Source organism: Octopus bimaculoides, chromosome 3 (assembly GCF_001194135.2).
Source record: "Octopus bimaculoides isolate UCB-OBI-ISO-001 chromosome 3, ASM119413v2, whole genome shotgun sequence".
Classification (NCBI taxonomy): domain Eukaryota; kingdom Metazoa; phylum Mollusca; class Cephalopoda; order Octopoda; family Octopodidae; genus Octopus; species Octopus bimaculoides.
In genome coordinates, this window is record NC_068983.1 from 85502474 (window position 1) to 85517362 (window position 14889).

At 36.2% G+C, this 14889-nt stretch overlaps 1 protein-coding gene across 5 annotated transcripts in view; it reads right to left on the minus strand.

Moving 5' to 3' along the window:
* The window catches only part of LOC106881021 (F-box/LRR-repeat protein 20), a 413298-nt gene that overhangs the window by 229227 nt on the left and 169182 nt on the right, over nt 1–14889 (minus strand). Inside the window, exon 3 of one of the 5 annotated variants that reach the window (XM_052966260.1) lies at nt 13509–13592. The exons of the other annotated variants lie outside the window; for them this stretch is intronic. The gene's annotated coding sequence lies outside the window, so the exon portion shown is untranslated. The remainder of the gene's footprint in view (nt 1–13508; nt 13593–14889) is intronic. 5 annotated transcript variants of the gene reach the window in all.

A 14889-nucleotide genomic window follows, 5' to 3' on the forward strand; every position in this document is an offset into this window, starting at 1 on the left:
TATATATATATATATATATATATGCTGGTAGCAGAATTAGTCAAGCATCAGACAAAACTAAATCCCCCTTAAATCACACCCAACTACCTTTTAAACAATTAATAGACACATGTGATAATCTTAGATATTCCTTAAAAAGACCAAGATGGTCGTGGCTGGAAAGCTTCTCTTTAATCACAGAGCTGTTAGATCCAGTCTGACTTAGGGATAAACAACAACACTACAACTTCAAACTTCATGTTAATCATATTATATAAACTGACTGATTGCCACAATCTTTCCCATTTTCTTTAAAATAAACGGCTTTTGTTGTGCAGATATGGAATTCTACAAACAATAAGAAAAACCAAGCAGATATGGGGGGAAGGTCCTGTTGTTTTTGTTTTTCTCTTGTGGAATGGTAGTGATGAATGAGAAAAAAAATGTATCGAGAAAAACGACCAAGCAAGCAGAGTGTAATAACAAGGTAAATGTAAAAGATGTCAAACACATTACATGGCTGAATATATATCCCCCATATGTGTAAGCCGCAGATTCATCATCAAACTTTCAGTGAATATTGTAAATTAAACAGACAAGAACAACTGCACTGTATATATGGACCATGCATCTTAAAAAGATTTACAACTCCCTCTGTGCTTTAAAGCATTAAGGATAAAACAACAAAAGCTATCAGAATAAACTAAAAAGGATGAATGAAATAAAACTAAAATAGATTGCTACTGGTACCAGATAGGAGGCGAAAGAAGAGCAAACATTTCAATATATATGAACTAAAAATCCAATAACTTAATAGAAAATTTGTTTTCAACTGTAAAAAAAAATATACAGATGTGAAAACAAGAACAAGGTTGGCAGACCAGATTGAAAAGTTTAGTTCACTTAGTGAATTAGTTGCTTCTGTGTAAGAGCAGCACTGGTGGTGGTGGTGGTGGTGGCGATGGTGACAATGATGATGCAAGTGATGTTATAGAAAACACAAAGAAAAGTCTGAGACGAAAAACATAAAGAGAAAGGAAGTGAACATAAGAGGCACCCCCACAGCTTTATGCTCAGAAAAAGTGTATAAAATATAGCTTTATGCATAAAAAGAATGTGTAAATCAAGATCTGTACATAAGAGTACAGTTTACAATTTTGCATGGAAAAAAAGTCCATAAATTTGTAAACAGGAGTGCATAAATTCACAAATAAATTTTTTTTAACCTTTAAGCATTTAAACCAGCCATATCCAGCCCAAATATATCCTACCTGTTTTATGTTCAAACAGGTCAGATCTAGCCTTTCACACCTACTTTACAATGTCATTCTAAAACTAGACAGTCATATCACTGAAATCTCAATGCTACAAGATAATGCATGATTCATTCAAAACAATGTGAAACATTACATTTGACAGAGTGATCTAAAACCTAAAAGGTTAAAGGGAAAACATCTAAACCCAAAGAGTGAACAAACCTAGATTATTATGGATGGTGCACAGGTGACTGGAGGAGTGGCATGTAAAAAGCACCCAGCACACTCTTTTTAGTGGTTGATGTTAGGAAGGGCATCCAGCAGTAGAAACCATGCCACAACAGACAATTGGAGTCTGAACAGCTCCCTGCTAGTCAGCTCCATGTCAAACCATCCAACATATGCCAGCATGGAAAGCAAATGTTATACAATGACAATGATATTGTACAATTGCCACTATGTACAGTAATACTCTGCAGAAATTGCACATTAATGTCATGATGTAAAGAGTGTGTGCAAGTCCATATTGTTGAATGGCTTAGTGGTTGGGGTATTCGACTTACAATCATGAGTTTGATTCTCAGCTGCATGTTGTGTCCTTGAGCAAGACATTTTATTTTACATTGTTCCAGTCCACTCAGCTGCCAAAAATGAGTAGTGCATGTAATTCAAAGAGCCAGCTTTGTCATACTCTGTGTCATGCTGAATCTCTCTGAGAAATATGTTAAGGGTACATATGTCTTTGGAGTGCTCAACTACTTGCATGTTAATTTCACAAGCAAGCTGTTCTGTTGACAAGATTAATTGGAACCTTTTTCATCATAATCGATGGAATGTCAGTAATTGCACAATTCACTACATTGCTGCACAGAGACAGTACAAAATATTGTCACTATTACACAGTATAGTGCAAAAATATACCAATGAGGGGGTCTTTGTATGGTTTCTTGTTCTGATAGGTAATAATAGCCTAATTCCCTCAAATCACATACTATTGTCCTAAAAACTGACTACTGAACAATGTATTCTGAGGCATAAAAATAGTTGGAGTGCCTTTGGTCATAGCTTTGCCCAACCAAGACTGACCTGGGGCAAAACAAAACCTGCACAGAGAAACCAAACACTCCCTACAATGTCATACAAGATCAGCACTAAGAAACTTTGAAACTAGTGTACAAGAAATACCTTAAATTTATTTGGGAGTATATCAGTTTTACTTGTGGTCCCAGTCTCTCTGTAAACAAACCACAGAAAATACAGAACATCATGCTTCACATATTGCAGATAAATCACAAAATGAAGGCTGCAGATGCAAGAAGCATGTTTTGTTACTGCAGCAAGATCCAATTCTCAGCCCTTGTCACTTGTTATACATGTGGTTACCTCTACAGCATGCCAAACCATTACTACACTACTATTTCTTCCATTTTGACAAGTATAACAAAATACATCACACAAAAATTGTAACAATAGTACCAAAACATTTTGCTAAAATACACAACACCAGGAATAGGTGCAAAAGAGCAGAAACTACAGCATTCCAATAAAGCCCACTTTGCTTGCTTCCACTGTAATCATCGCTAGAACCTACAAGCATGTGGAGAGGACAGACGAGACACTTACAAAGATAATACCACCAACTCTCTGCTCATGCTAAAGATAGATCACACAATATTCCCTCTCTCACCTCACAATGCTGTGCTGAGATATACAACACCTTCCACAAAATGCTCTGCAGAGATATCCTACAATTCAGTACAGAAATATCTTACAATATCATCCCTCTTACAATACTCTTCAAAGAAATCCCAATACCTTCCACTGCACAGAGCTGTGCAGAGATAGTGTGCAACTACCACTATAGTTTAAATACTATAAACAAACTCTGCGCGCGTGTGTGTGTGTGTGTGTGTGTGTGTGTGTGTGTGTGTGTGTGTGTGTGTGCACGCACACACAACTGCTGGACAACTGACATAATCTCCAAAGTTGGCAAATATCATTTACTAAATACAGTTTAACAAATAACAATGAAATAAGATAAACCAACAAACCTGCCAGTGCCATTTTCTAAATGACATGGACATTAAGAGATCAGGGAATTAGAGCCCAGCTTAAGTAACAACCTATCAAGTGAAGGACATGAAGTCATATCAGCAATGGAGAAAAATGAGAGTGAACATTGATTTGTTAAAGAACGAAAAGACAGAATCTGACAAAATTATAAATTAAATAAGACAATTATCCTCATCCTCTCCATTTTTTTTTTCTCTCATGCTGTCATGGGTTGCATAAATCTGCAGCATAACATGTCATCTCCAGTCATCACAGCTCTGCATCATCATCATCAAGCACATTTTCCCCATATTTTCTTTAGTTTACTGCTGCTATCACTGTAATGATGAGATAGCTGGATGGATTAGATAAGCAAGTGCTCTACAAACTAACAGGGTAGGAGTTCAAATCGTTTGCTGTAGACATTTTGGCGTGTTCTAGGCAAACTATTTTATTCCAGATTGCTTCTGTTAATCCAGCTGTCAAGAATAGTTGCCAGATAATATATGGCTGACTGTAATAAACTGGTATCCTACCCGAAGGGAGATTATCCTCCAAAAATATTAAGACACTTATATTTACTGTTACCTGCCACATGTATTTTCCATCAACTCATAAATTTCTTCCCCCACACTCTACACTACATGTGTATGCCACACATTTATTTATCAGTGTCTTTGATTCTCAGATGTTTCCTCAACTCACTTGTGTTAATCCATTTGTGAGGCTTGAAATTACACCAGGCAATAACTAAAAGAGAATATGGACTGAAGATAATATATTACACTCAGTAAAAAAAGCAACATATGAGATGTCTTAGTCAAGCAGTGGGGTTCTCAATGCTACATATTCAACAACAAAGTCAGTCCTTTCATGATAAGAAAATCAATTTTTTGTTGCTGCATAACAATCTTTTAAATCTCCATACACCATACCAACTGATTAACTATCTATACCATTAAATCAATTCATTTAAAAGCTTATTAAAAAAAAAAAAACTCCTGGTGATTTTATCTATCATCACCATCATCATCATTTTAACACCCACTGTTCAACACTTGCATGGGTCAGATGGAATCCATTGAGGAAGATTTTCTACATCCAGATACCCTTACTGTCATCAATCCTCACCAGTTTCCTAGCAAGATAATATTTCCCCCATGGTGAGACATATCTTCATGGAAGATTAGAAATGAAATACACTGCTGGTATGCGAATGATGCATATTTACAACCATTGTGCAAAGTCAAAACAAGGAGACACACATACAAACGCATGCACACACAATAAGCTTCCTTCTGTTGCCATTTACCAAATCCATTCAGAAGGTTTTGGTTATCCCAGAACTAGAGTAGAAGACACTTGCCCCAGACAGGGTGCCAGACAATGGGACTGACCCTGAAACCATATGATAGGTGGGAAATGAACTCCTAACTAGACAGCTATGCCTGCATTGTGTGGTTAAGAAACTCACTCCCTAACCACATGATTTCAGGTTCAGTCCCACTGCAAGATATCACAGGCAAGTGCCTTCTACTGTAGCCTCAAGCAGACCAAAAGCCTTGTGAGCATATTTGATAGATGGAAACTGGAAGAAGCTCGCTGTCTGTCTCTCTCTTTGTCTGTCTGTCTGTTTGTCTGTCTCTCCATCTGTCTGTCAGTCTGTGCATGTGTGTGCGTGTGCATGTGTGTGGGTGCATTTGTGGCTCTTTCTCGTGATATCACACGATAGTTGCAAATGAGCAAACACTTGTTTCCAGTCTCTCTTGGGGCATGTCCAGACACAGGGGGAAATATTAGCTTGCTTGGGGACAAGTGAGAGCTGCCAACAGGAAGGGTGTCTGAGCATAGAAAAATCTGTCATACACACGCACACATCATGTACAACTCAAATCCGAAGTCTAGCTTAAGCTACACTTTGGCTGTGACTAACCACCAGCATGACTAATCAGCAACAAGCATTTACAACAGCTATATTAAAATCACTGACTTTTACATTTTATTCAATGGCTAGACACATATACACCAAAATAGCTGTGACATGAATTTCTGCAGTAGACCAAAGATCTATCCTAATAAATATTGCTATCATGACCAAAACTTAACATCGTAACAACAATACAAATGGTGACGGGGCTTCAAGTCAGATCCAACCACTACATCTAACAATCCAATACAGCATGTTTCTAAATCTGAAGCATATATATGCAATTTTTTGATCTGGGATTATTTCTAAACATTTCATTAGAGACCTCCATGTTACACAACAACTGAAATAGAACTGGCTGCTATTGTTACTCAGTAGCAACTACCAGCAGCAAGTAGTCTTTAATGAAACTGCTACAACCATAGCTACCAGGTTCAAATGCATACTTCTATTCTACTTACGTTCTTTTTAGCTGAAAGAGGAAAGGAGACATTTCATTACTGAGTTATTGGTTTTGAAAAAAGGATGTTGGAGAAATAGGTGCAGGTGTGGTTGTGTGGTAAAAAGTTTGCTCCACAACTACATGGCTCCAGGTTCAGTCCCAATGTGTGGCATCTTAGGCAAATGCCTTCTACTATAACTTTGGGCTGACCAAAGCTGTGTGAGTGGATTGGATAGGCAGAAACTGAAAGGAGCCCAGTGCGTGCGTGCGTGCGTTCTCCATCACTACTTGACAAGCGGTGTTAGTGTATTTACATCCCTGTAACTTAGTGTTCAGCAAGAGGAACCAATAGAATAAGTACCAGGTGTAAAAAGAAAATAAATACTGGTTGATTCATGTGGCTAAAATCCTTCAAGCCTGTGCCCCAGCACGGCCACAGTCTAATGACTGAAACAAGTAAACAATAAAAGATAGACACTCCAGTAACAAGCCAATGAAGAATCCTCTGCACAGTTGCTTAACCTGTTAGAAATAGCAGCCAAATCTCCCCCATTCTCTCTCTAACACAAACCCTGCCATCATGGGAAAGGAAAGAGAACACAATGGATAATTTATCCCTACATGCCACTAAAACTTTGGAATCATCATGGCAGGAATGCTTTTAATCAGCGGTCTCTTCAATCATGGCCAATCTGAAGCTAAACAACAACAACAACAACAACAAAAGCAGGAATGAAGGAATTAGTAACTTACAAAAGGAAAAAAACAGGGAAAACAAGCCCCTTCAAATTGAGAATAGGATCAGTGAGATACTGAGGGAAATGGTATACAAAATAAATTAAAAGATAGATAAAAACAAGCGAAAGCGAAATCGTGGGCACGTGTAAAGACATTTGAGCGAGATCGTTGCCAGCTCCGCTGGACTGGCTCCTGTGCAGGTGGCATGTAAAATACACCATTTTGAGTTTGGCCGTTGCCAGTACCACCTGACTGGCCTTCGTGCCGGTGGCACATAAAAACACCCACTACACTCTCGGAGTGGTTGGCGTTAGGAAGGGCATCCAGCTGTAGAAACTCTGCCAAATCAGATTGGAGCCTGGTGTAGCCATCTGGTTCACCAGTCCTCAGTCAAATCGTCCAACCCATGCTAGCATGGAAAGCGGACGTTAAACGATGATGATGATAAAAAAAAGAAATAGACAATAAGCTGGAAGATAAATTTAAGATAGAATAATTGTTTCTGCATTATATATATGCTAAAATTAATAGCTAAAGCCTAAAATACTATTAGTTCACTTTATCAGTTAAACATATACACAATCAGCTCTTTGACAATTTTTGATAGCTAAAAAGACAGTTCCAATTAATTTTCAATATATCAAGCTTTTAGAAAGGTTTAGTATAATATAATTGTTGTTTAGTCCCAGGTCAGCCTTAACTAAGCAGACCCACATTCAAAAGACATTCCACTTTGACCATTCTGTTCTTCTCTCAAACATTGTATATCTAGGATTGCATTATCTTATCTGCCTCTCTCTTTTCAAAATGCTAGGACTAAACCCAAGGAAAATTTGAGTGCCTATTTCTAGCGAATCGAGTGATCATACAAAGGACCCTTTGATAGTTTGTGGGATGAAGTGATGAAAAATAAGTCTTCAGTTGTTGAGCTTCATAGCAGAGATGATTTTAATGGCCCACGATGACAGGTGATTTGCTATATCTAAGAAAACCCTTCCAGTTCAGTAAAATTGAAGCCACAGAGGCATGACCAATGCTCTGCACAAAATCTGTCCCTCACAATCCATCTTCCTACCACCTCCCTCATCCCTTACCTGGGTTCACCATTTGCTGTCTTCCCCTCTCCTCATGGAAAGAAGACATTAAATGATGATGATGTAAATTAGAAAGCTGTGGGTGAAATAAAAATGTAAACACATTCCTCCTGTGCTTTTGATATGCAGGGTTAAAAGGAGAACAGAGTCTCCTGATGGACCACTGAATGTTTTCTTGACTGCTTCTCAGTGTTGAGCATGAAATATCATCGTTTAACTTCCTCTTTTCACACTGGCATGAGCTGGACAGTTTGACAGGCTCCAATAGATCCAAGGGCAGTATTGTGCACCAATGTCTGCTCTGGCATGGTTTCTAGGGCTGGATGCCCTTCATAATGCCGACCACTTCACACCATGTACTGCATCCTTTTTTCATAACACCAGCACTATTGAGGTTGCTATACAGCTATATAGTAGCTGAATATTCTATTCTATTGATTGAGAAATTAAACTAGGTTTGCTTTTGAGGAGCAATTAAAAAAACTATGAAATGGTCTATTAGAAGACTCTCCTCTCTTTTTTTCTGTACATCAAAAACATAGAAGTAATGTGCTTACATCAACATTATTTTATGTCCATTTTTTCCCCCATGCTTGCATAGGTTGGATGCAACACAGCATCTCACTATTAGTTGTGGATTATAATCATCATCACCATCATCATCTTCATGAGGTTTAGCATTCTGAGATCAGTTTTCATTACTTCTTATGAATATATAATAAATAAAAAAATCTAGTAGCTGAATATTTCTATTCTATTGATTGAGAACGTAAACTAGGTTTATCTCTGAGGAGCAATTGAAAAAAAAAAAGTCTATCAAGAAACTCTCCCCCCCTTTTTTTTTCTGTACATCAAAAAAATAGAAAAAATTTGTTTACATTCTAATTTTATCCATAGCTAGGTTTTGTAATATTTAAATTAATTTTGTTTACTTATTCATATTATAATCTGATTTTGGACTTGAAATTTCAGTTTAAATAGGATGACATTAGTTTGCTCTGTCTCAGGCAAGGCTGGTATGAAAATGACTATGATTATGGTTAATGATATCTATCAGTAACCAACAGTAAGTAACTGAGCTACAGTGGGATATTTGAGATTCCTACTCTTGAAATAGTAGTTTATTGACAGAATATAAAATATAGTGACTGTGAGGTTACTATATACATATATATATCAGTACTTCCCAATCTGTTTGACATTGCAGCAAACTGGAGATCAAACAAAAACATTTCTGGCACACTTTGCGTGAAGGTTTTTCAAAAATACTATGTTGAAAAATTCAGAAAAAAAGAAGCACTGAAAACTATTGCTTATCTTCTTTCATACCTATGTATAACTAAATTATGAATAGCACATTTTTCAAGACACTCAAGCATTAGTGTTAGATTTTTTTTATCATCTTAAATTATATTTTTATCATTTTGCAGTACATCGTGATACACCTTGCAAGCACACTAGTGTATAGCCTTTCAGAACCATAACTATATATCGACAAGACATATAGTAAAAATGGAGTCAGTAAATAAAAATAAAATGGTTTTAGCAAATTTAGATGTTGAACAATTTTCTTTATAATTAAATATCAATATACTCTTTACATAAAGAAAAGCAAAATTTTTTTCATAACGCACACTAAAACATCAATAAATTTAGGGATAAGTATGTATAAAAAAAGAGGAAAAGTAAAGTGGAATAACCTAACAGAACACTATCAACAGTAGTTCCCTCTAAATGTCATCAAATTATCCAAATAAGAAAAACTTAGCACAAGTGTAGACCAAGGATCTCAACAGTTATTCAAATAGTCCCAGACATGATCTAATATAACCTACTATTTCATAAGACAGTAAATGTGATTTAAGGGGGATTTGGTTACTATTTAGAGTAGGTCAAGTGAAACTGTAGAATCTCCTGTTAGTTTTGTCTCCTATTTCTGCTGATTGCAATAGATGGTTGAAATCAAATCATTTTCTCTCCAGCAAATCCAGCAGAAACAGAAGGCTCAACCTCCAGTAAATCTTATGAAAGCTGAATTAGTGTTGAATTTAGTATAGCTGGATGACTCAACTCTCAAATGTTTGCAAACTGACAGCAAAGAGAGGTTACTTCCATTACTGATTGTTGAGAATAATCAACATTTGTAGGAATTCCTTGCTTTGACTTATATGGCTTTCCACATGTATCACCAGTATCAACATTATTATATGTCCATTTCTTTTGATGCAACACAGCATCTCACCATTACTTGTGGGATCATAGTGGTCATCATTACCATAATCTTCATCATCATCATCATCATCATCATCATCTTCATGAGTTTCAGCATTCTGAGATAAGCCATCTCTACTTCTCATGCCTTCTGCCACAAATTCCTTTCACTTATATAGTTTGGTACATCTTTACACAAATATCAAAATTCATAAACTTCACACATCATTCCAGTGCACACCACAGCTGATTGTTCCATTTTATACTCAATTTTCCACTCAGCTCATTTGACCTCTATCGTTTATGCACACAAACAAGGAGACCATGATCACATAAATTGCTTCCTACACTTCACACATCTTCTGCATTCATTGCTCATATTTTGCAATTATTCAGTAACACATTTCATACACATATCACACAACTTTTGCTAAAAGAGAGAATTCCTTTGTTGTCAGCAGAAGTTATAGCTTCCTGAACTTTTTCCACCCTTACCATATTTTCAAAATATCCACCTCCACAAATGATTAGGTCACTTAGAAAACAAACTACTGCTTCTAGAGAGCTTTCTGGAACTTTAAAACAATTTCATGAATGTTCTCATTGCTAACTTCCATTGTGTACCTGCTGAATAGGGACTCCATCTCTATCAGCCTACATGTGATCCTATTGCATCTCTTGTGTTTATAACACAATTTACATTGGACAAACTGTATAGACATCTTATCAAGACCTATTTTACATTTCAAGCAAAGTTACTTTCCAAATGGCAGAAGAGATCTATATTTTTTCTTGTTGAGACTTTTGTCTTTGCCAGGTTTTACTTTCATACTACTAGATTCTAGGCTCTGCATTCATCAGGTTTGGAATCTTTCCTCTGATTTGGCTATCAGAACCAGCTAGCAAGCATACAAGTGTTCCTAAAAATGCCAGTCTTGAACTCTTCTCCTGTAAACAAAAATATTACTGGCACACATTGCATGAAAACTTTAAACAAGATATTGTGCCAAAAACTGGAGAACTAAGAGAAGGGATATGAAAACTAAACCTTGATAGACACCTACTGTACACTAAATTTTTTACTGAACATTTTATACTATAACTTTCACCTCACTGACAGCAACTCTGGGTATTGTTTTCTTTTTTTTACATGCAAATGTATGTATTAGCGTGTGTGTGGATGTACACACACGCGCGCGCGCGCGTACATCCACACACACATGTATGTGTTTCCCACTTTTCAAAATCAATTTGTATCTGTCACAAAAAAGTTAACATTTCTATCTTCATAGAATTAATAGAAAGTGTTTGCTATGTTTCTTGTACAATACTAGCTCAACAGTAAATAATTAATACATATATATATACATAGACATACTCAATTTCAATTAGAAAACTGAAAGGCTAATATTTCTTCCATCTCTTAAGCGAATATTTAAAAAGTGAAGACAAGAATTATTGAATGAAATACAGAAAAACATCTCTTTATTTCTATTTGATATCAATAAGATAAAAGCAAATATATTAAGTAATTTTGGCCTACATTTTATAATCAATTCTAAATTTCCATGTATACATATATTGTGTATGTACAGATGTGTGTGTGTGTGTGTGTGTATAAATATATATATTTACACACACACAATTATACATACACAATAGAATGCACAACTAGATAAATTGAATTATAATTTTTTTTTTTTTTTGCTTATTGCTATAATTGTTTCTTAGCTTCACCTCCACACCACTTGTAACTTCTACTGATGAATTACCTACTGGCAGAGAGATTTATGAGTTGGTCGGACGTATGTTAAAGCTACATTTCTTGCTAGGTTTACTTTCTTGCAAGTTTAGAGGAGTTTTCTTTTCTGGCTTTTTTTACATGAAAACTGACCAGGGATTTTTTTTATTTTAACCCTTTAGTGGCATTATGCTGCCCAAATATTCCATCCACTTTATGTTGAAACTGGCCAGATCTGGTCTCTCACACCTAGCCTGTAACAACATTCTAAAAATAATCACATCTTTGAAATCTCAAATCTACAAGGTTGTATTCTTTTACTTGCTTCAGTCATTTGACTGTGGTCATGCTGGAGCACCACCTTCAAGACTTTTTTAGTGAAAGAAATCAACCCCAGGACTTATTCTTTGTAAGCCTAGTACTTACTCTATCAGTCTCTTTTGTCGAACTGCTATGTTATGAGGACATAAGCACACCAACATCAATTGTCAAGCGATGGTAGGGAAATAAACACAGACATATATATATAGGCTTCTTCAGTTTCTGTCAAGCAGATCTACTCATAGGGCTTTGGTCAGCAGAGGCTATAGTAGCAGACACTTGCCCAAGGCACCATGTAGTGGGACTAAACTCAGAACCATGTGGTTGAGAAGCAAGCATCTTACTACACAGCCATGCCTGCAGACATAAATTTCTTAAAATGTTAATGAATAAGCAGCAGTGGCTGTTGTGGTAAGTAGCTTGCTTACCAACGACATGGTTCCGGGTTCAGTCCCACTGCGTGGTACCTTAGGCAAGTGTCTTCTACTATAGTCTCAAGCTGATCAAGACCTTGTGAATGGATTTGGTAGACGGAAACCGAAAGAAGCCCGTCGTATATATGTATATATATATATATATATATATATATGTATGTGTGTTTGTTTGTTTGTGTTTGTCCCCCCCACCGTCGCTTGACAACCGATGCTGGTGTGTTTACCACCCCGTAACTTAGCGGTTCAGCAAAAAGAGACCGATAGAATAAGTACTAGGCTTACAAATAATAAGTCCTGGGGTCGATTTTCTCGACTAAAGGCGGTGCTCCAGCATGGCCGCAGTCAGGTGACTGAAACAAGTAAAAGAGTATAGAGTAAAGAGAGTATTACATCTGACAAAGTAATCTGAATGCAAAAGGGTTATGAAAGGGAGATTGAAGATGTAATATTCATGTCTTTTCCAAATACTTTTGAAATGTAAGAAAGAGAAAAGAACAACAAGCACACCACAAAATGTAGCTACTGAATATCATATAAATAAAGATACAGAGATTACTACAATTTACAAATGTTAGATGCAGCAAAACAAATTTTTACACCTTCGCTGATTTCCACCTTTTCTCTTTTAATCACCTCTATGAAATTAATTGGTTCCAAAACTAGGTCATTGATTGAGTTAACTTTATCAAAAAGTTACTGCCACAAAATCATAAAATGAAAAATAAAAATTTTTTTAAAAAAAGTTTGCTTTTCAACCACATTGTGCTGGGCTCAGTGTCACTGTGTTGCACTGTGGACAAGTGTCTTCTACTATAGCCAGAGGCTGACCAAAGCCTTGTGAGTGGATTTGGTAGACAGAAACTGAAAGAAACCCATTTTACACACTTACACACACATGGAAAGGATTATTATTTTTATTATTATTATTATTATTATTATTATTATTATTATTATTTTTATTAAGGTGGTGAGCTAGCAGAATTCTTAGCATGCTAGGCAAAATGTTAGACAGCATTTTGTCTGTCTTTACATTCTGAGTTCAAATTCCGCTGAGTTTGACTTGATTTTTCGTCCTTTCAGGGATGAAATAAGTACAAGTCACACACTGGGGTCAATGTAATCAACTTACTCCTCCCTGAAAATTCCAAGCATTGTACCTGTGGTAGAAAGGATTATTATCATTATTATCATTATTATCATTATTATTATTATTATTATTATTATTATTAAGTACAATGGATTGTTGAAATCACTAGAGTGTTGAACACAAAGCTTTGCAGCATTTAATCCGACTCTTTGCATTCAAATCTTACCATAATCAACTTTGCTTTCCATCCTTTTGAGGTTGATAAAATAAAGTACCAGTCAAGTATTGGGGTCAATTTAATCAAGTAACCCTGACAAAAAAAAAAAGAAAAAAAAACTTCAGGTTTTCTGCCTTTATCAAACATTATTATTGTTGTTCATAAAATAAAAGGGCAGTAGACTGATAGAATCAATTAGAAAAAGTACCTGGTGGTACTTAATCTGGTTCTTTGCATTTTAAGTTCAAATCTTGCTGAAGTCAGCTTTGCCTTTCATTCCTCTATTGTGGATAAAATAAAGTACTATACTAATTTAATTGATTTTACTCCTCCCATCAAAACTGCTGGCTTTGTGCCTAAATCAGACACTATTTTTGAAGACAGTGGGCAGCCAGAATCATTGGAGCATTAGAAAAACTGGCTCACAGTATTTGTTTACAGTCTTTAAATGTGAGTGGGGGGTACTAGTTGTTAACATCAACCCAAGTGCTCAGTTGGTAATTACTTTACTGACTCCAAAAGGATGAAAGGCAAAGTTGACCTTGGCTGCATTTGAATAATAATAACAATCCTTTCCATTATAAGTACAAGGCTTGAGATTTTAGATGGGGCTACTCGATCACATCAATCCCAGTGCTTAACTGGTACTTATTTTATCAACCCTGAAAGGACAAAATGCAATGGTGACCTTGGCTGCATTTTGATATCTAATTTAGACAAAAAGCCAACAATTTTGTGGTGAGCAGGTGGAATATTCTAAAGAGATCCCCTTCTCTTCACTCCTTTTCTACCTATCAATAATGCCTTTAACTCATTTAAAATGCTTGACGTAAATTTACGCATGCAATGTTCATGCTTTAAATCGGTCAATGTAATTATATGCCACCTGACTACCATAAATCCAAGTATAATCTGCATTTTTACCCCAAAATTTAGAGGTCAAAATCCCTAGTGCGTACTATATACGAGGTTACAAATGAAAAATACTTTCTAAGCAATGTCTGAGTCTCTATTTGCTGTCTGGCAATCTTTATTCAGAGGCATTTTGTGATGTCGGGCGCGAAAATACTTTAAGCTATATTTATTTTTCACTGACGTTATTACTGTTATTTCTTTATTTTCTGCAAACAAAGTGCACAAAAAAGCTACACGTTTGCATTATGTTATATATACAATAATAATAAAGGACGTTACCGTATATATGTTTACAAACGTAGACGTAGGAGTGGCTGTGTGGTAAGTAGCTTGCTTACGAACCACATGGTTCTGGGTTCAGTCCCACTGCGTGGCACCTTGGGCAAGTGTCTTCTACTATAGCCTCGGGCCGACCAAAGCCTTGTGAGTGGATTTGGTAGACGGAAACTGAAAGAAGCCCGTCATATATGTGTAT